Here is a 22,674-nt window from a genome sequence, read left to right as displayed (position 1 = left end):
GTGGTTATCTTTACATTGGCATTTTGAAAGAAGACACATGAGGTATTAAAAAGCTGGGAGCTTAGGTGACTACTGGTCCCAGAGGTGTGTGCGGTCAATACACTCACCACCTGTTGATGGAGCAAAGCATGCGCTCAATAAAATATGCAAGAATGCCAGCTTAGGGAGTTGTGAATATTGCTTGGGGTATTCAGGAGCAGAAAACGCTCAAATAAGGGGTATTCCTTAAAGATTTTGAAAGGAAATGTGAAGCGGTTTGTGGCTGTTACCTTTAGAAGCTGAATGAAAAGTTAATATATAATGAAAATTAAAAAAAAATTAAAGAATTAATTAATGAAAATAAATAGCATTGTTAACAAGCACTGGTCCAAGATGTGTGCTTGTGTGTGTTTGTGGGCAATAAATATTCCACATGTAAATAGAAAAAAGTACTCCCTCCGTGACATATGTCAGAAAGTTGTGAATACTTTAGTGGTCAGGAAAGGTATTTTTAAAAAGTTCTTCTTGAGGCTTATTAGAAGCAGGTGATAGCGAATTCATGTGTGTAAACACCGTGACATGTGTGTACCTTAAAATAGAGGGCAGGTAATATGCTTAAATGCCCTTTGCTCTTTATATTGGCAGGCTTACCGATCTGGGGGAAATCATTCTCTCTCTCTCTCTCTCTCTCTCTCTCTCTCTCTGTCCTCTCCCTTTCTCAAGGCGGCAATTAGCATGGAGCCAGGCTTAGGAGACTGCAATCTCGCTGCTATTTCTGTCTTTTGCCGTGTGTAAGATGACTATCGTTCCGCAGGCAGACAGGCTTTTATTTGCCATCTGCAGGTCACTGTCAAAATCTGCTCAAAACATTTCTTCCCACAGAAGCGGAGCTAATTTCCAAGGCCGGAGTCTAAAAATGTTCCGGCTGCTATGCAAGAAAAATGGGAATGAGATTATGACCAAAATGGAACGTGTCTCAGGCTCTGGCCTCGTTTTCAAGTCTGGATATACTGTACCTCCGCAGGTAAATGCTTTCAAAAACTCTTATAGATTTCAACTAAAGGTTCAATTATGCAAAACCATGCAGAAGTAACACCTGCATGTATTGTACTGAGCAAAAGTCACCCCTGAGCCACCCCTTATTTCTTCAAATTTTGCTTCAAGACTTGGCTCTTGTATTTTTAAATGTAGTTTTGAGAAATAGTTCTCCAGGCCTCCTGAAGGACTTTTCTGTCTCTTTGTACCTGAGCAGTTTCAGAGGAATGTTTTTAATCGTTAAGACTTACAGCCATCTATCATTCATATCATAATATAAATCAGTAAGAAACAGGTGCCGATGATGACAGATGATCAGGATGGTGATTAATAGGCTGGTGAGTCTTTGGAGCAGACGAGAGGGGGAATGAGATTGCTGCTGAGGTTGTTACATAAACAACCATTTCAATTTAGAAGGGGTTCAGTGCAAAAGCACATGCACATTCACCCTCACACTGCAGGCCGACCTAACCTACTGTGCAGAAACAGAAGTACCTGGAAAAAAACCCACCAAGCACTGTCTGAACATGCAGAGTCTACATGTACAGACCCAAAAACAGGACTCAAACCCTCAGCCCTGGAGGCGTGAGGCCACAGTGCTAACCACTACATCTTCGTGCCGCCCAACATAATTGAATTTACTTTCATGTAATTTAATTTGAAGAAATCAGGGCTGGCTCAAGACTTTTGCACAGTACTATATCAATTGGTTATGGAGACAATGAGAATGACTGCTCATGGCACCGGACCACCAGAGAAACCTGCAAACTCTGGCCAAGTACTGCTCTCTGCGGCTCTGTAACACATGGCACAGTAATGGACACCGTGGTAAGTGCTCTCTGATCGCAGTCCACGGGTAAAATACCACTCAACTTACCCTTCTGCTAAGCAAGCACTCGTTCATGAAGTGGGAAAAAGAGTCTTTCACTTACAGGGAATGCATTCCACCAGATATACACAGTTTGTTTAAAAAAAAAAAAAAAATCCAGTGCGATAAAAAGCATTAAGAGAATAAATGTCTTAGATGGAGACATAATCCCGTGTTGTGAAGTGCACGGGGGACGGCGTGGACAAAAATGGATACAACAAGAATGGAGAGGTTCCTAGGCTGGGGATGATGGTGGCACTTGAGTTTCGCAGAGGAATGCTTCTGAAGTTGGAGCAGAGTGGGGTAAGGAAGGGCTACGATGCACACTCAGGGAAAGTGTTCGCCTTTTATAGAATCGCACAGCTCGAGGTGACTGAATGCTGATGGATCTCGAATCTCCCATGAATTTCCGTGTGTCTTTGCTTCTGTGTTACATAACATATTTAACATGGATATAACCTGATGGATTGAATGTGCTATGTGACATTCTGACATTCATGGTTTGTTAACATTACATTAATTGAGATTAGTTTAAGAGAATCTTTATGCATTAAATTCTATCCGATGTACTCTTCCACTGGTTAAACAGTCTCTGTTATATATTAGCATGTTACAAAAACGGTTGCTTTGCTTGGTTGCTTTGCAGCGCAGTGTAAAATCACAGAAAATCCCATTACTCTAGGGTCATTTGCACACTCGCTTATGTAAATCCCTATTCAAAAATCAATAGTACATTACTTCAGTAGGTGAGAGAACGAGAGCTCTTGGTCCATGCAGGAGGGAATCATTATGGGAGTATTCGGAACGGGGGCGTCAAGGTGTCAGGGTGCAGTTTTCTCACTCTCTCGCCTCTCTCCTTCGCTCTCTGTTCTGTCAAATTCACAATCCCAGACGGGAGCTCGGGACTGGATGAAGTAGCAAGTTGGTGAGAGTGAAAGACACACACACTCACACTCACACAGCATCGCAGAGCAGAGAAAAGGAGCAGGACTGTGCTTTAAAATTCAAGTCATTTATTATTTTTTTTGTTGTTGTTGTCCCACCTCAATGTGTCATTGTCAGAATGCTTTATCTGTCAGGTGCACTCCAGGCCACAGACTAGCCCGGGCCCTCAGGGAGACGTCATGGTGGCATTTTGTTCCTTGTTCCTTTTTTGGTGGATAGAAAAAGAAGAAAACAAAGAGAGAGATACCCAGTGGAAAGGTAGATAGTTATTAGATGCACCATGGCAATAAAAGCACATTAACTTACTAGCATGTGCCCTGTGCTCATTGGCGCACCGGAGCTCAAGAGTTCGAGGGTGAACATGGGTCGCTGGAGATAAGGTCAAGCTGGGTCAGCTGCTTCATTCTTATTGCATTTCATTTTTAACCTGATCCTGGACTACAGAAATCTGACACATTCCTCAACAAAAGGATTCCAAAAAAAAAGGAGAAGGGAATAATAGGTAACTGCTGACAGGATTTCTGCTCCCAGCATGCCCCACTGCAGCTTTAGATTATAAGCAGGTGTGAGCAATGAGGATGATGATTAAGATGATGATGATGATGATGATGATGTCTAATAAAAAAAAAGGGTAGACTTCAGTTCTTGTGCGACCTCTAAAAAAAACCCCCAAAAAAACAGGGTCTCCAAAATTCAAAGATTACAATATTCCTGTCTCATTAATCATTCATGGACCTTCTGGAACCACTTATGGGGCATAGTGGAGTTTGTCTTTGGGAATACACGAATATATCCCAAGTTAGACATGTTCAGACTTTTTTTTTTTTCCTAATGAGGCCCACACACAATGTAAAACTCTACACTGAAACTAAATCAAGCTCAGGACTGAATAATGAAATAGTATAAACAGTTATTAGTCTCCAGGTGAGGGAATTGCTTTCAAATGCATGTGGACAACTCTATACTGAACCATGGGAAGTCCTCACATTCCTGGGTTTCAGTTAAGACATTCCTTAAGGCCTGAAAAGCTGCACCACAGGGGAAACCCTTCCCTCCTTATGTCTCTCTAATCCGGAGTTAGACCTTCAGAGGCGACCAATAGGAGAAGAGCTACCCGAACGCCTGGTACACCAGCAGGATTGGGGTTATTATCTCAGCATTTCCCAGTGCCCTCATGTCCTTACGTCTGTGTAAGAACCAGCTGCTTCGTCCAAAGCCCCTTCACTCTTTAAAAGCACTGAACATAGGCTTGTTTTCCCCGATAGAGGCTTCCAATTTTCCCTTTTTTCTTTTCTTTAACATGCTGTGGTGTAATCCTTGAGGCGACTTTATCCGATTCACTGCAACTTTATTCAATTACAGAGTTGAGTAATACCAGAATTAGGACTTTTTAAAACATTGACAGTAAACAGTATGAGGTCAGAAAAGTTGGAGGATTTCGTGTCAGCCAACTTGCATAAAAAAAACAACAATTACGACACCCCCAAACCACTGCTATTAAGGCCATTATGGAAAATGTCACGGTCAATGGTCAAATGTTTATTTTAAAATGAACTAATATGTATGTAGACATTTAATATGTATTACCAAGGCTACGTTAGATTCCAAATGGCAGACATGTTGCATCATTAAAAGGAAAAAAAGTCCCTTGACAAGCAAAGTGTTTAAGCTAATTCCTAGCCAGTTAATCCTAAAAAAAAAAGGCATGAGTGACTGCTTGCACATTTGTTACATATACGTTACTGCATAGTGACATTCTTATCTTAATTTATCCCAGATTAGGAGGTTGGGTCTGACCACATGGTCAGCCTTGACATTTAATATGTATTATAGCAGCCAGGTTTGAGGGTCTTGCTCAACAATGGCAGATTGGTGGAGCTTAAGCTTGAACCACCTACCTTCTAATCAGTAACCCAGAGCCTTAACCCACTGAGCCACCATTTTGATGTGAAGAAATAGCAGAAGATTGAGATGGGATGGAAATAGAGAGATAATTTGAAGATTAGAGATTGTTGGACAATGCTAAAGACCTATCAGGACTCTATGGCAAGTAACAATTCCACTCCGACTATCATCCAAGTGTCACTTTTTGCTTTGCCCAGCAGGAGTGTGAGCAAGAAGGAAGGCATATAAGTCAGGGTTGATTCTCTGGGGGAAGTTTTTTTTTTTTTCTGTTGCTTGCTTTATACAACCACTTGAGAAACGCTGTGAAAACTCCAGCAGGAACATAAAACTGGGTCAGGTAACAGCCAATACCACTATGAAACGCTGCAAAAGAAAAAAAAAAAAAGAAAGAAAGAATGCAGCAACATCACACTTTACCCCAGCAGCTCTGATTCTATAGACTCTGCAGTGCCGATTCCATTTAAGGCTTTTGCCACTTAGTGCATGATAATGACCCTGCTACCTGCATATAAATCAGATTACCCACTCTCCCCTGGGAATACATGCATCCCTTAAACATATTAAAAGGTCTTACTGCAGAAAATCTCGTCTTATACGTGACAAAAAAAAAAGAGTAATGAGCAACGCAGTCCCTTATGGAACGAGGATCTAATATAGCTGAAAAATTGGAACCAGCAGCCTAAATGAATTACACAGGTCAAATTACGTTGCCCGGTTGTTGCAAAGAGTCCCAGATGGGACACCTGAAAATAAATGATGGAGATCAGGCATGGCCACAAATATGATGGAGAACAGACGTGGTCCTCAAAAAAACCCTTAAGTGAATAAGAAAGCAACCGCAGGCTGTGCAGTTTCAAATTCCTGTGCTTTGGTGGCTACAAAGATGCGGTCGACAATAAAAAGCAGAGCCAGGCTTTTCGTTAGTTTAAGGGCTGAACGAAGGAGGCAGCGAGTCCGAAAGAGCACCATTAACCACATCGAAGACTTCCAAAGCAAACTCAGCCACCACCATGACCCGCTGGGCCCAAATAACTTCATCTCATTAGCACTTGCTGTGATCAAATGGGTTTCTAGAGTGCTGACTATTATTGCCATCCTAGGCTCTTTGTGTTTATAGGATATGAATGTTGGGTTCAGAATCATTAGTTCAGTGCTCTGTTGCTATAGTTACACATAGAGCCCTCCCCCACAAAAAAAAGAAAAGAAAAGAGGATAAACAGAAGCAAAATGTGGCTTCGAGACTTTTACAAGCCAAAGAGGCTTTCACATTTGCCATGCACAAACTGTTCTACCAGATGGTGTCAGAAAGAGATGGAGGCAACTGGTGGTGTGTTGCTAAGGGAATGCCAAAAATAGTGTGGACAAAACAATAAGCACTGCTGAATTCCCGAGTCTGACTAATAAGAAAGTGGCGAGTAAATTTCTTAAACTAATGTTTCAGCTGAACTTCTACTTGGGGATAAATTACAACTCCATGGATATGTTTTCAATCACGCAATTAATGAAAACTTTTGGAAGGAGTCTCCAGTGTCAGTGCTTCGTTACAGTCAGATGTAAAGCTGGAACTTTGTGATATTTCAGAATGTTAAAGATTTTTAGCTGTTAATGTACAATAAGTGGAATTGTGTAATATAACGGAAGTCGCTTGCTTCTTATTTAACCTGGATGTTCACCAAAACATGACTTGAAAAAGAACACTTGGATTTAATTAACATCATTAGACATGGCAGAGCTACAAGAATACACTGCAAGGAGTAACACAGAATAGGTGGACACAATCACGTAACATTATTGACAAAACAGGGATAGAGAACAAAAAGCAAACACCATGTTTGTTGTGACTGAGACTATGATGCAGGATCATCAGTACTAGTTATACAGTTGACTGTGGCAGGGCCAACCTGAAGGTGGCACATTGTTTCTTCATACAAAAGCTCCTCAGGTTAGATCTTGAGCGGGAGTTACTGTTTTAGGACTTCTGTCAGGTTTTTTCCAGGTTTCGCGCACAGACATGTCAAGACCTGGATTGGCGATTGATGATTGCCCCTAGGTTTAAACAAGTTCACTGGTCTGTAGGCTTGGTATCCAGTGGGTATTTGTTCCTGGAATTGCCTATACTGTACATCCACAAGGATGCACTGGCATATAAGGATGAATCAGGGCTACGGTTATGGGTTAGGGTTAAAATAAACAAATAAATAAAAAAAAAAACAGAAAAAAACAATCTTGGAAGCCATTCTGCACTATTACTTTGTGCAGAATGTTCTAGAAATATATTATCCAGGCTCTTTTTGAACAAACCATTAACTGCAACAGATCAGAAGGAAAGTGATTAAAGCCCCAGCTCCAACAATTTACCACTGTTGCCCTTGAGCAAGACCTTCACCCCTGTTTGCTGTTGGGGCACTGTATCATGCCCGACCCTACACTCTGACCGCAATTTCTTAGGCTAGATATGTGCGGCAAAGAATTTACCTGTGCAATAATTTATATGTGACAAATACTGTACAGGCTTAACTGCAATTTTAGTGGGAGGTTACGTTTCATTTGATTCATTTATTATTTCTTATATACTGCCTGGTCAACAAAAACGTCACGATTTCAGAAAATTTTAATCATTGGATTGCATTATGCAAAAAAAAAAACATCTTAGGAGATTTCAAGTTAATGCAACTGGATTAAGAACTCTTCACTATATTAACAAAAAACTATGTGCTGTAATCAAATATAAAGGTGACTGAAGGTGACTTTTTCTGTATATAGTCCTTGTACCGTATATTCATGATTCTTTAACGAGAATTAGTATACCTCAGCTTGCTAAGCCTCTCTGACACTATCGTAAGGTTTTACAGGTTTAACATGAGACCTTTAATGGTTCCACCAAAAGGTACAAGTCAATGATGTGTAATCTTTATTAGCTAAGAGTGTAATACGTGTATTAGTGGACCAAAGGCTAATGGATGATGGCGCAAGCTGTTCTTGACAGGTCATCTGATTTATTAAAGGTAAACACAGTTACAGAATCTTGCCTTTTCACCACCACAGATGTTTAACATTGCATGAGCTGAAATATTGTTTAGAAAATGTGTGCATTCCAAAGAGGCCTAGTCCGCATGGCGGTGGGGTCCCATTGTCTAGTACGTTCATGAACTCCAACTGCTGATAAGCAGTGACTGGTTTACATATGACATGATTGATTGGTTTCCTGATAAGCGCCAAATTTAAGTTTTGCTGTCCAGGTCATTATTATTTTTGGATATCAGGATTTGGTAGCAAAGTTTTTCATACAATATATAATTAATGATATTCTCAACTCCCCACCCCGGAGGAGTTTCCAGTAATAATTCGGAGTCAGATTAAGTATCATTAAGTAATTCTGAGCACATATTTCACTATTTCACGGTGAGCTACAGTATGCCCTCTGGTTCTTTCTGGTGGTTTTTCTTTAATATTTGTGTAATTAAAACACTCCACAGTTATTATAGTGTTGACTCACCATTTTTTTAACCTTTTTTTAAAAAAAAAAAAAAACATTTTTAAACTTTTTTTTTTTTAGTTATCATGAATTCTCTCAGTTGTTGATCTGCCATAGACATCCATGTATGATTTGTTGTAGGCTGTGTTTCGGTGGAACAGCTGACTGTGATGAATTGATATGTTAATCAAAGTGCTCTTGAGGTAAAGGAAATTGAATGAGGCGTTTTTCTCATGACCTGTAAAAAAGGGCCACGAGCCGTTTGTCCATTCTGACCATAGAAGATCCTGAACAAACAACTCCGACGAGAAAAGCAAAGCACTCGAACCGAACAGACGATGCTTTAAACATTTAGGACATTTGAATCTGAATGACGGTTTAATGACCCTTCTCTTCCCTTCTGTTGAGTGCCCCCGCAATCCAGACTGTGTTTTGTTGCCTTTGTAATTTGACTTTCAGTCAAACTCCCTGAGATCCTTGTAATTGCGGGCAGTAATTAAGTTCGGAGCCGTGTGCGATCAGGTACATGCGAAATGAAGCAAATCCTTGGTGCGATACAATGAACGTTTACATTGATCTAAAGCCACAAAGACAACAGGAGTGGCGTCGAATTTAAATGTTCGGCGAAATGTAATGAAAGGTGACATTCGGAGCGCTGGAACGAAGCTGCTGTGCCGTCCCTGGTGCCTGTAATTAACTTTGCCGTGACGGGATCGCAATTAATGCACTGCTGCGATTATGACAGTTCTGCTTGCGCACACATGCCGTTTGTGGCTTGCATACCTTTTATCTGACAGCTTTAAATAAAGCACTTCTCCACCTGCTGTTTCATGATCTTTTACCATGGCAGGCCTTACACTTTCTGTATGTGCTTTTTTTTTTTTTTTTGGTATTATCAAAATGACATCTCTTTCATATCAAGACACTTCACCCAGAAGGCACCTGGAGTAAATAAAGGCAAAGCCACTTTACCATACAGTGCCGTCAAAAAAGTAAGAAAGAACTTTGGGAAATCACCCAGCAGGCATAATTACCGTCACAGCATGCTTTTTTCCTCCTCATTATTCTTACATTTTGAAGACTTTTAAGTAATTGTATTATAGTGGTCTGCTTTGGGAACATACTAGAATAAATAATCAAACTGGAACTCATTTGTTCCATCATCGCTAAATTGCAGCGTTGGCAACTTTGGTTTTTAAAGCATTTAATCTGTTGAGATTTCTGGGTGTTCGTATATAGTGTTTTTATATAATGTCCCTACAACGTTGCTGCAGCAATTTACAACGTAGCTGCATAATGTTAGCTATGGAACCTGGGGACATTGTAGGAGCTACATTCTTCGCAGTTTATGAAGTAAGCCATTATTACATGCTTTCAGATCATTGCAAGAGCATTATTCTTACAACCTTACTGTACTGTGTTAATAATGTTCTCTGTTAGCTGGACTAATACTTTTCATATGTATTGCCAGCATCTTTATTATTATTTTTTCTCCCAGCTGAACATTATGAAGCTTGAAGTCATTTTATAGACACAGTAAGCTTTGGGAAATTCCCAGTTTTCATTATTGAAAAGGATAAATAAATATAAATGTGAACATGAGGGACGTACAAATAAATGGTGATTGAAGGTATAAACCCGATTGATGTTTACTTCAAGCACAGTACTGTAATGATACTGAACTCTTAGCCGCAGGAGAACATTTGAATGGTGATCCAGGTGGATGTCGCTCAGAGCCCACTGCAGTCGTTCCGTAGAACATTTAGAGAGTGGAACTGTAACGGTACGTCTGATCCTTAAAAATCGAACTTGCAGAATAGCCACATCTGTCTGTGGGAACAGTGCACATCATCATTCACCAACACCACTCGTACATTACGAGAACTCGGTTGGGAGTTATTGCTACAACCCCCGTACGATCCTGACCTCGCTCCAAGCCATTTCCACATGTTTGGCCCATTAAAGGAGTTCCTCAGACGTGACGCCGGCAGTCCTATCAAGGCTCTACTGAGAAAACATTCTACCTTGATGGTATCCAAGCACTAGTGAAACACTGGGGTAAGTGCACTAGTGTAGCAGGGGATTATATACAGTAGAAACATAAAGGGAGTTTTAACCCTCATATCTGAGTTCTGTTATTCTGCACAATCAAAACTCCCGGTTTGACTTCCATCATACTGTATATATCGCGCCTCCAACATAGCTTCATGTTTCCAGAAGCTTAGTTACTATCCTAATAACACTCTTTAACACCACTGGATGTTCCTAAAACATTGCAGAAACAGTTTTTAAAACAGTTTTAAAACTTTTTTTTTTTATTTGTTGATTTTTCCAGATGTTTTTGGGTTTTGAGTGACAGTGCCTACTGTTAGGATTAGGATCACTGATCCAGAAAGCACTGCTTAAAAAGGCAATGAAAAACAAGCTCGAGGTGCGCTAGGTCAAACAGCGCGAGCAGGTCATGGCTACAAAATCCTCACTCTAAGCCGCTCTTTTCTAAAATAGAGTCAATGATACAAATGTCTGTTAAACCTTAGGCTGTTAAAACCATGCTGTAAAAATGATTTTTTTTAGGGAGCATTCTTGAGCCTTGAGTAAATTACAAGCAAGACTATATATTGGAGCGTCATCCTGATTAGCTCTTTGTTTTTGACTTCGCACCTGACTTGGGCTGTGGATCCAGGATCGACCTTTTAGTAGCTCGACAGACCCTGTGGCAGGGAGTTCATCATGCTTAGCTGTTAGCTTAGCTAATTATCTCCACAGCTGTCCATGCATTGGCCTCCACTGGTCATTCACTATAAGGGCAACAACACCATTGTTCATGCTATTTTTGGCTTTTGTTACGACTGCTTTCTGGCCCTGTTAGATTTGGAGCAAATTTTTTTATTGCGTGCATTCTTGCAGAGAGAGATATTAATCCTAATTAGGGAGTACTTACGGTATATCCCTGTTCAATTGTTCGTCCTGACTGGTTCCTCAGTTTCCGCTTGGCAAAATCATCCTGCAGGCAAATTACATAAACATCCCCACATGGATGACTCCTCCCCACATGCACCCCCCCGCCCCCCCATCCCCGCCTCCCTTGTGGACCGTTTGAGGAACAGTAGCCCCCCCCCCCCCAAAAAATAAAGTCCCAGAACATTGTTTCCCATAGACGTTGCAAGTATTTGAGTTAGCACAATGCCTTTAATCTTCTTTTGTACAAAATGAGGTTCGGAGTATAAATGGAAATATGTGCTGCATGTCAATTTAAATCCGTTTCATCAAAAACCACTCGGGAGAATATAAGTCCCCTTGCTGGAACTATAAAACGGGTAATTCAATTCCTGGCTAAGCCCGTAAAAGCGCTTGACTCAAAGTATGTAATGAACGACACTCATTCTTGTGGTCGCGTAATAACGAGCTCTTCATTGGAAAACACGTTTCCGAGCAAAATCCGACGTTCTTAAAGTGCTCAATTAGTTCAGAAGTCAAATAAATCAAGTTTCAACCCAACCCCACCCCCCCCCCCCACACCCACTGTCTTCCTTTTTTCCATTCCTTCAGAGAAGTGACAGGAGAAATCCAGCTGTGCTGACGCTCACGGAGACAGGGAGAGATCAGCTATCTTTCAGGATGCACACAATTCGCTCATGACTCATGACTTTGTTTTTTCTGCTTTTTTCCAAAGCCTTTGATTTCGGCCTGCGTAATTTGCAGTAATTAGACACGTCTTTATGGAGTTCAGCTCTGAAAATAAGTGAGGCTGAACAGTGACTTATATTCGATATCATCTGCCTGAATTCAAGCTCCAGCCTGTGTACAGGCGCACTGAAAGTTCAAGAAAATCAGATAACGTGTGCTATAATTTGTCTTTGTGTTGAAGCATTTTTTGCTTAATGGTAATAAATGGACTAGAAGTGCTAAGTCTTCGCTCTCTTTTCAAGAAAAAAGAAAAACAGCATATCATTTACTGTTAATCAAGTGGAATATTTTATTTTAATTTGTTGATTTTTTTTTTAAACAACTGTTATACACTATTAATAAAGTTTATAATAAAATCAAGGCATATAATAACATCTGTAATTCTTACTTACTTAAAAAAAACAACTTTAATTTACATTGTCAAGTTAAACTTGGACTTATGATGAAATTTCTGGTGAATGAATGAAAGCATATAAACAATTGACATTTACAGGTGATGAAACTCTAAGCCACAGTAAAACATCTGAATCGTGCATTTTAAAGAAGGTTGTACGTTCGTGAATGACGTACGCTCGGGGCTCACCACAATCTTTCCTGTGGACATTCAGCGAGTACGTCTGAACTTTGAAAATTGATGTATAACTTATCACCAAATTGCAGAAGAAATATATCTGTCTGTGGGTACTGTACACACTTATTAACCAACGCAACTTGCATGTTACAGGAACTCGGCTGGGAATCCTGACCTCCATTCAAGCATTATTCAGCATATCCAATCACTAGTGAACACTGGAATGAGTGCATTAGTATAGTAGGGGATTATATATAAAAAAATAAAGGAAGTTTTTACTGTCATAACTGTGTTCCGTTATTCTGCAAAATCAAAAGTCCCCCTGTGACCTGAAACCGCTCTTGTAGAATTGTAATATAAAAAGTAAATAAATAAATAACATTTTCAGGTTTAGACAACATTGACTTCAAATCGGGTTCAAATATTTGGAGCACTAGCCAAACTCTAATGCAGACAAAAAAGTCGCTGTTTTGATTTCAGACTAGTTTCCCAGAGCTACTTTTTTTTCCACCCCTGACATTCACTATTCATCATGACACTAGGGGTATTTCGTTCAATTAGGCAAAGTTAACTTTTTTTAATGAGCTATGCAATCTACAAGCTGTACTGTTGAGAACCTATTATCTTTTCGGTATTACTTGCAAATTGGGCAAGAGCAAGGGATCTCGGAGAATAGATAGACGTACAATTTATTGTTATTCTCCGCTTATAATTGTTGTTCTTCTAATCTTCAACCACGTTAATGGCTTCCACCTTATTGCACCCGACTTTCTCAAATGTTACGTCATTCTCGACTTTGTAATTTTCTTAACATCTCCTCTCATTTTACCTTTGTAACGCGTTTAAGCAAAGTCGAGAGAGAGAGAATGAGATGAAATAAAAAATGGAAAACAGATTTCTTCCCTTGTCGTTTTGTATTCCGTTCATTTCAGACAGTGCTAATAATTCACCCGAAACTGGATGTTGACCAATTTAAAAAATGTGGCTGATGATAGAAGATGGTTTTCAAAAGAAGGGAAGAAAATGAAATCATATTTTAAGATTAATGAAAGAGTAACGAAAAGGACATTCAGTTACATAATTTTCAAATGCATGACAGAACAGATTTAGTAAAAGCCGCATATAAGTCATGGTTGCTGGCACGCTGTATTGTCAGAGAAGGTGGTTTTCTCCCTCCTACTCCCTCTCTCACTCCTGCTTTCTCTCTCAATCTTTTTAAAAACCAGTCAATACATGACTGATATGCATGGCTTGCTTTTGTAATTGTCTTGGTGCATTGGGCCCAATGACAGACAGACACAGCCATCTTTGCATGCTCTAAAATGGCTCTCACAGTGAATTATCACTTCGAGCTCGGCCGCGGCCACTGCGTCTTCCTTGGAGAGCATATCACAGCCAAATCATCCTCACTATCGTAGACACCAAGCAATCCACTAGGCAAGGTTCACGGCTGATGCAGATGCCCAAGAAGGTGTTTATTACACAAAATGTCACATTAGACAGATGACTTTGTTAACAGATTTTGGTGAAAATCAATGTGTTGCATTATTCACAGTTATGGCCTACTGTTCTCAATTACCAACTTGGCAAAGTAATTCAATGTGGAGCTACTGTATGGTTACCACCCTGTGTTTCATATTCTAATGTCATGGAAGTCAGGATTGATATATACTGTACAAAATCGATAGTGATACAGCTAGGTAACGTCATTTCACCATTCCGTGGAATTTGGCATTAATACAGACATTACACTTAATTCTGTATTGGGTCAAATGGACAAATACTGTCATGAACATGTGCGATGGTATTGAACTTTGAAGGAAAACATCCAATTCAGGTAGCTTCTAAAATGCAGTTAAGACACCAGGTATGCACCTTAGTAAAACAATCAAAAGGATAGTCACATCTAATGATACTTTAGCTTCAAGAGCATGATCAATTGACTAAACAAAGAGTGGAAGGTGGAAGACCACTTCTAAATGGTATTTGTAGAAGATCTGCAGAGTCCTCAGAAGTAACCAGCCACTCCGTAAGTAAACATGCGGAGTTAAACAGAGTTATGATTATACTGTGGCTCGACTAGGCTGTTAAATTGGACTACTGCCCTAGTTTTATTATACATGCACAAATAAATCAATTAACCGACCAAAGTATTTCTGACTCTGGTGCAACAGGTGGTGATATCACCCTTTCAGGTTGTTAGTAATGCTATGTTATCCAAAGCCGGACGTCATTCCGCTGTTACACATGTTGCTCAACTTCCAGGGTGGGAGCTGTGGAGCATGTGCAGAGCATCTAGGCTGATTTTGATATTGGATTGAGTTACAACATACGGGAGAAGCTAGACTAGTCTGATTTTAGTCATACTAATCAATTGGATTGGATGAGGACGACTTCATGTAAACATACTGACTGATCAGTACCCGTGCAGAGCTATTGTTCAGTATCATGATTATTGGTACATTCTCTCCAGCTTCCTTCCCAATACCCCTGAGTAAAGTCACAACTTTTAAATTGTCTAAATGAGTGTGGTTGTGACAATCTGAAATGGATCGCTGTAGTTGAGTTACCCCAGCATCACTAGATCAGACTCTTTGGCTCAGGCCAGGATGCTGAAGCTGAATAAATGAACACATACTCGCTGAGTATGAGCAGCTTTATATAATCTATAATTTGTCTTTAAATTCTGTAAAAATGTATTACACCTCCTGACCGCTGTGCTTTCAGGGTCACAGAATAATCAGCTTTATTTCTCTCTTTCTCTCTCACACACATATTGAGCGGAATATATTTCAGTAACACTAATCCTTCTCCTTATACATTTTTTATTTCTGGCCAATGAAAATTTCTGAACTCTGTTAAACATCAAGTTTCATGGATTAACAGCAAACCTAATTGGATTTGGTGTAATATGTCTACTTTTAGCTCATTTAAATGTCATAGGCAGTTTAGGGAAATGGGACCGTTGCGTTTTAACGACCTCATTTGTTGAACTATGATCCCGGGGGTTACCGTGTGGGATCTTTGGGGCGTAATTAATTTACCATGCCCCTGATGATAAATGCAAGATATTCTTCTGGTGACGTTCATGGAATCCGAAATGCCCACGACCACCTCCAGAAACAGGGAAGAAAAACAACCCAAAACCAAAGTGTAGAGGGTGGATTTTAAAATGAATAAAAATAAATAATAATAATACTCTCATGGAAGCTCAGGAAGATCTTGGAGGTTTGCTGCCAACATGGAGACAAAGTCTAAAGTAATGGAACGATGTATGGAAATGATTTAGACATGCTAATAAAATTCAAACACCACATTTATGTACTTCAGTAGGAAGTGGTCAAAAAAATCAAGTGATAATCTGCAAAGAAATAGCTGTTTATAAAGGAGACAAAATACTTTTGATGATGGAATGAAACCACGCTCTTCAGTCCATCACTCTCAAGTACCTCTTAGTGGTCACGGGTTTATGGTTTCTGTACCGCCCACCTCTGGGATCAAACTTGTCCTGGCAGGAAGGCATGCTTTTTAAGATCAGACTTTGCAAACTTTGATAAATGGCATGCGGGAACTAATGACCACCAAATATACAAGTGTCCTGAGCAGGGAGTGTCACCAAGTTAGAGAAAATAAACTGAGTCACCTTCAGAGATCTGCATGACGCAAACTCATTTTGCGGAGATTACGGTTTATTTTCCCTCATTACTCCGAACGTCGAACTCACGCCCGAAGAGCCTCCATGGCGAGAGATGCAAGGCCAATGTTTGGGCTTTTTAAATTGATGAGTGAATCAAAAAGGAGTATTGCGCTATTAATTATTAATATCCTCATTGTCACAGAGAGGAGGAAAAAAAACCCTGATCAAACAAGCCAAATGAATCAGAACGCCTGTGTGTCTGTGTGTGTGTGTGTGTGTGTGCAACAAAGAGATGGAGTAGTGAGATGAATATCAATGAGAGCCCATGTTTTTGTTCATGGACTCCGGCTCTGTGGGCCACTCCGCTAATGACCTAGTGTAATGTGGAAATTGCTTATGGGATTGCTAAGGGACCAGACTGTCCGCTTCATCGTAGGTACATGGCAACCTGAAGACGCAAGAGATGAAAGATAATACATATTTATGAAAAATTGCAGACGCTGTGGAAAAGCATGACATGTAATAAAAAGACACATGTCCCTCGCTGATGTTTATAAGGTCATGAATAAAAAACGAGTCTGTTACTTGACATGGCGGCTACATGAGCATCCACGTTTGCTGTCAGCACCTTATGAGTGAGAAATGTTTTTTTTTTCTTTCACACTCATTTCTACATGACCCATATCTCTCTTTAATATAAACACTGACAATTAATATACACTGATCAGCCATAATATTATGACCACCATACTAATTTTGAGTAGGTCCCCGGTCTGATCCAATAGAAAAGCTGCCATAGCTCAAATTGCTGGAAAGCTCAATGCTGGTTCAGGGAGAAAGGTGTGAGAACACACAGTGCATTGTTGTTTTGGTGGCCAATTGGGGAACCTACTCAATATTAGGCAGGTTGTCATACTGTATGTATGTATTTGCTAGTCCATAATGGCAGCAAATTGAACAGCCCTCTTCCTGCACTGATTCACTCGGGAGGATGAATGGCAGCTTGTTAGCTGTTCATGTTCAGGTGAGAAGATAAAAAAAAAAAAAAAAGAAGGCCAGGAGCAGAGCTTGTGCTGGTTTTTGCAGCTAATAATGGCATTTCTGTGCTGAAAGTTGTATAATGTGATTGGGTATGAAAACACATGTGAAGGAATTGGAACTAGAGGTAGTGACATTTTGTTAGAAAAAAAGGGGGAGAGAGAAAAAGAGAGAGAGAGAGAGAGAGAGAGAGAGCATTCAATGAGAGGCATGGTGACGTCTCACAGCCAATCGTGGTAACATAACTATTCAATTTGTTTAGTATCCAGCAACATGAGTTAGCTAAGTACATATATAATCATGTAGAAAATAACACCTTACTAAGTTAGTTAATTAAATATCTACTGAGTTAATTCCACAATTGCTACGTTAGCTAATTACACCTTTATGTTTGTCTGTTTGGTATCCAGCAACATGAGTTAGCTAATTACAACTACAATAATGTAGCTAATTACACATTTACTGGAAAACTAATTACACCTGCGTTTTTGCTGAATTAGCTGATTAAACCTCTACTGAGATATATAATTACAACTTTATTGAGTTATGTAATTTTACACATTGACACGGTTAGGTAATTACACATTTATCGAGTTAATTGGTTACAGAATTACTAAGTTAGCTAATTATACCCGAACTAAGTTAGCTAATTACATCTTTATTGGGCTAGCAAGTCAAATTTTTCCTTAGTTAGCTAATTAAACCTTCACTGAGTTAGCTATTTACATGCTGAGTTAGCAAATTACACTTTCCCTCATTAGCTACATAAACCACTACTTAGTTAGCTTAGTTAGCTTAGCTTAGTTAATACATAAATACATAAACCTCTACTTAGTTAAGCTTAGTTAGCTTAGCTTAGTTAATACATTTTTATTGAGGTAGCTAAACTACAGCTTCACTGAGTTAGCTAATTACACTTTTACCAAGTTAGCTAATTACATGTTTAATGAGTTAGCTAATTAGACCTTTATTGGGTTAGCTAGTTTCATCCTTACTGAGTTAGCTAATTAAACCTTCACTGAGTTAGCTATTTACATGCTGAGTTAGCAAATTACACTTTCCCTCATTAGCTACATAAACCACTACTTAGTTAGCTTAGTTAGCTTAGCTTAGTTAATACATAAATACATGAACCTCTACTTAGTTAAGCTTAGTTAGCTTAGCTTAGTTAATACATTTTTATTGAGTACAGCTTCACTGAGTTAGCTAATTACACTTTTACCAAGTTAGCTAATTACATGTATAATGAGTTAGCTAATTAGACCTTTATTGGGTTAGCTAGTTTCATCCATACTGAGTTAGCTAATTAAATCTTCACTGAGTTAGCTTTTTACATCTGTACAGAGTGAGCAAATTACATTTTTACTAGCTAGTACGCAATTTACAAGCAAGCTAATAATGCTATCACTCTATTATAAACTGCCTTACATATTACTTAATTCCATCTCACTAGGATTAAAAGCTAGATTTAAAAGTAAACTAGCTAGCTACAGAAATTCCTGCACTAGTGACTGCCTCATATTGAGGGTCTAAGCTAAATAGCTAAATATTCTCAACCATTAGTGATGATTTTGTCCTAATTTCTTATGTGATCACATTTGTTTGATGTATGCGAGGTTACTGCTACAGGAATCTCTGACAGCGAATCGGAAACACACAAGAAAGATCATCTTTAATCTGACACAAGTCCTCGTTGGAGACAGGAAAAGGCAGATATGAGGATGTGATAAAGAAAATGTCAATCTGACGTCTCTGTCTCTATTTATGTGTGTGTGTGTGTGTGTGTGTGATACTCAAGTATCACCCTAGAATTTGACACTGCTGTGATAAGGTGCATGATAACAGATTGGTGATATGCCATGCCTGTTATGTTCCCAAAATCATCTTATTATCTGTGTGTGTGTGTGTGTGTGGGCGCATGGAACTGGTTTACCATTAAGGTTGAAGGTCATTTAACATACTACAAATGACTGGGCAAACTGCTTCTAGGGCCTTTATTTCAGATTTGTGCTTAGGAATGACTAAATCACGCAGACACAATGGTGTGTGAATGTGTATGTGAGAGGAAGAGAGAGGGGGAAAGAAAAAAAAAGAAAAACAATATATGAGAAACTGATAGAATATCACGGCTAATGTTGTGAATCATTACACGAAGCCCAGAGAGAAATGTGTGTGTGTGTGTGTGTGTGTGTGTGTGTGTGTGTGTACTTTTTACATTACGGAGACGGGGAATTTAGATTTGCCCAGGGGCGTCGGTTTGAGTGCATCATCTTCTGGAAGCTTTTTAATTGTACTTTAATATCGAGGCTGTGGAATAAACAAAGCACTGCAGTCTTGGGGACGCCAGGGGACTCGACTAAATGCATAAAGCGTCGAGTTAATGCGAGTGCCGTGGCTTATCCATCATATTCATCCAGACACGCATACACACACAAAACCGGAACTTGGTTTGAGGGACTCTGGGACTCGGAGGCTTGTCGGGAGATTTTGTGAGGCAGAGCGCTGTGCAGGATGTGTAGTGGGACTCGCATTTCTTTTTGCGTCTGTCATGTTCGTGTTTATTCGCTTTCATTAATATGATGCCATTTTTTAAATGCCACGGAGCACAGCTTATTGGGCTCTTTAATGTACATATATAAATGACATCCGGCTCCCTAATATCCTCTGGAAGAGCCAAAAATAGATGTGTTTGTATATTAACGTGGCACGTTGCTAGACTCATTGGCTCCTGACATGAAGATTACTCATGATCAACTATAGTTTTTCTCTAAAATGCTTTTTGGAATGAAGTCAAGAAGGTCCTTAGGAGTGTAAATTTCAACAGGAGCCCAGCATGATTCAATTTCCATCTTGGGTCCAGATACCAGACTAGTGTTCTTAAAAGGCCGGCAGCCATTTTGAAAAATGTCTCAGGGGCATTCAAGTCAAAGCAGAACTTTTTCAGAATAACATAACACAGTTATGAGAGTAAAAACTATCTTTATTCCTCTATATAATCCCCTGCTACACTAATACACTTATCTCAGCTATTCACTGGTGCTTGGATACCATCAAGGTAGAAAGTTTTCTCAGTGTGTTGGAGCTATGAATGGCCTGCCTGCTTCATTTCTGAAATGCTGGCCTCCCAGGAACTCCTTTAATGGGGAAATTTGTAAAAAAAAATGGCTTGAAGCGAGGTCAGGACTGTATGGGGACGTAGCAATAACTCACAGATGAGTTTTGTTGGTGAATGATTGTGTGTACAGTTCCCGCAGATTTTTATCTTCTGCAAGTTATTCGTTGATTTTTAAAGATCAACGAATAAGTCCACTTGCTAAATGTTCACGGGCCCAGAGCCACCTTGCCCAGGGTCGTCATTCACAGACTTTCTCTCTTCTTTAAAGTCTCATTACTGTACCGTGCTTTAAGTCTTCTATAAAGGTCAATCAGTTTTACGAATACATTAAAAGTTGCATTAAAAGGCTTAGTTTGACTTGACTGCCACATGTATCTATTAGATATTTATTTATTTTTTTTTTTCAAGGATAAAAATTATGGGAAGTGGGAATTTCCCCAAACCTATTTTTTCATTTTTTTTTTTTTACAATTTTGTAAGATTCAAAAAATTAAGACTGCTGGCAATAATTAAAAAAAATATTAGTCCAGCTGACAGATAATTAGTTATTATTAATAATTATATAATTAATTATTATTATTATTATTATTATTATTATTATTATTAAGTTATTATTAATTCAATACTATGATCTTGAAGTGTTCTGTAAATGTCAGTCGGTTTTACGCTTTCACTCAGCAGACATTTCATAAAAAATCACTGTTTGACTTGAACAACCCTCGTATTATGATGCTACATGAATGCGTAAAAATTGTGAATTGGTTTAGAAATTGGTTATTGGTAAATTATATAAGCATGGCTTTTTTTGGTTACTGTCAGTTTAACTTACTTTATTTAATTCAATTCAATTCAATTCAATTTTATTTCTATAGCGCTTTTAGCAATTTTCATTGCCGCAAAGCAGCTTTACACAGTCAAAAGAATTATTTAAGTTTGTATGAAATGTGAATTTGTATAAATCAAAATGGTCAGTTTGTCCCTGGTGAGCAAGCCGAGGGCGTTTATTAACCTCTCTCTGATATAATAATGTGTAAGCAGCAAAACAACAAAGCTTTTTTGTGTTGTCCGATTCAGCCTAATTATTTCTCTATAACAGCGTGCCCTAAAGTGTGTTATTCCTCTTATAGCAGGGCATGATTGCCATTTTCACTTACTCGTTAAGAAGTGGTGCTACTTGGCACAACAGAAACCCAGACCTTTGGGATATACCTTACACGCTATCAAACGTGTCTTATGTCACTCAGAAGCCTTGGACTGCTACCAATAAATGAAACGAGAAAAAACAAGAAGTGTAACGTGACACTTGCGAGTAATCCAGAGTGTTGCTGCGCGATTTCAGTATGAGTGATACGGAGTCGAGTTCCAGGCGGGTCGTTAAGGCGCCTTCCTGCCCTTGGTCCAATCGTTAGGAATGAAGTTGACAGGAATTGTATCAGTAAACAAACCGGCACCTTGGCAGAGTGGATTAGCGGCTGGTCGCTATCAATCAGAACGAGATCTCCTGATGGTACTCATCACACACAGACACACACCACATGACACACCCTCCCAACTGACTTGTTTAGAAGCACTGGATTATTGAGATTACTGACCAGACTAACGATTATAGTATACCTTTTTTTCTTGCCTTTTTGCTTCATTTGAATCGTAACCCATGAAGTTTCCCAACACGGTCATAACAAGTGAATTTGACTCCCTTAGTATACTCCTCTATTTATTGTATTTTATTGATTTTTCAATTAATTCACTGAATTCATTCAATTAATACACTGTTCTGGATTATACTATTAAATAAAAAAATTAAAGAAAGAAAGGAAAAAAAGGTGTTCGGGCAAAAATCGACTTGTAGAGATCAATCGAGATTACTTCTTTTTGCATCTTTAAAAAAAAGTTCTTGAAGGTGAAATAAATTAAACTCAAGTGTATGGTGCCCTTCGTAATTATTGCCACCTCTTGTAAAGATTAGCACCTGACAATAATTGAGGAGCATATTTTAATTAGTTCTTGATGATGATTTTGTTTCCTTATAAAATACATTCATTTTAATTAAAGGTTAAGATTTTTCCTCATTATTTTCTGCTGTGAGATAAAACGACTTCAATTGACCCCCACCCCCCACCCCCACCCAAGCCTTTTATACTAATCTTCACAAGTGGTACCAATAATTATGGAGGGGACTGTATACAGATGATACACACACCTGTACCAGGTAGCCACTTTTCTCATCGATATAGTTGGAGAATCCCTGAGGACAGTTTGGTGAAACATTCTCTTATTGTCCCTTATGACGATATTTTCCACATCTAATGATACTAAAAACTTCCCAAGAGAACATTTAAAACGCTTCACTTTCATTGAACTGGCCTTTTCTTAGTTCATGCACCACCCAGGTCAGCATTGCGTTACGATTTCACACAAT

At 39.1% G+C, this 22,674-nt stretch overlaps 1 long non-coding RNA gene across 1 annotated transcript in view; it reads left to right on the top strand.

Moving 5' to 3' along the window:
* The first annotated feature begins 728 nt into the window (after window positions 1–728).
* Window positions 729–22,674, top strand: part of LOC128544065 (uncharacterized) — a 35,229-nt gene continuing 13,283 nt past the window's right edge. The window contains exon 1 of the long non-coding RNA XR_008365763.1: window positions 729–1,003. This is a non-coding gene — a long non-coding RNA (uncharacterized LOC128544065). The remainder of the gene's footprint in view (window positions 1,004–22,674) is intronic.

This window comes from Clarias gariepinus, chromosome 2 (assembly GCF_024256425.1).
Source record: "Clarias gariepinus isolate MV-2021 ecotype Netherlands chromosome 2, CGAR_prim_01v2, whole genome shotgun sequence".
Classification (NCBI taxonomy): domain Eukaryota; kingdom Metazoa; phylum Chordata; class Actinopteri; order Siluriformes; family Clariidae; genus Clarias; species Clarias gariepinus.
Note: the sequence above shows the minus strand (reverse complement) of the source record. Positions and strands in the feature narration are given on the sequence as shown.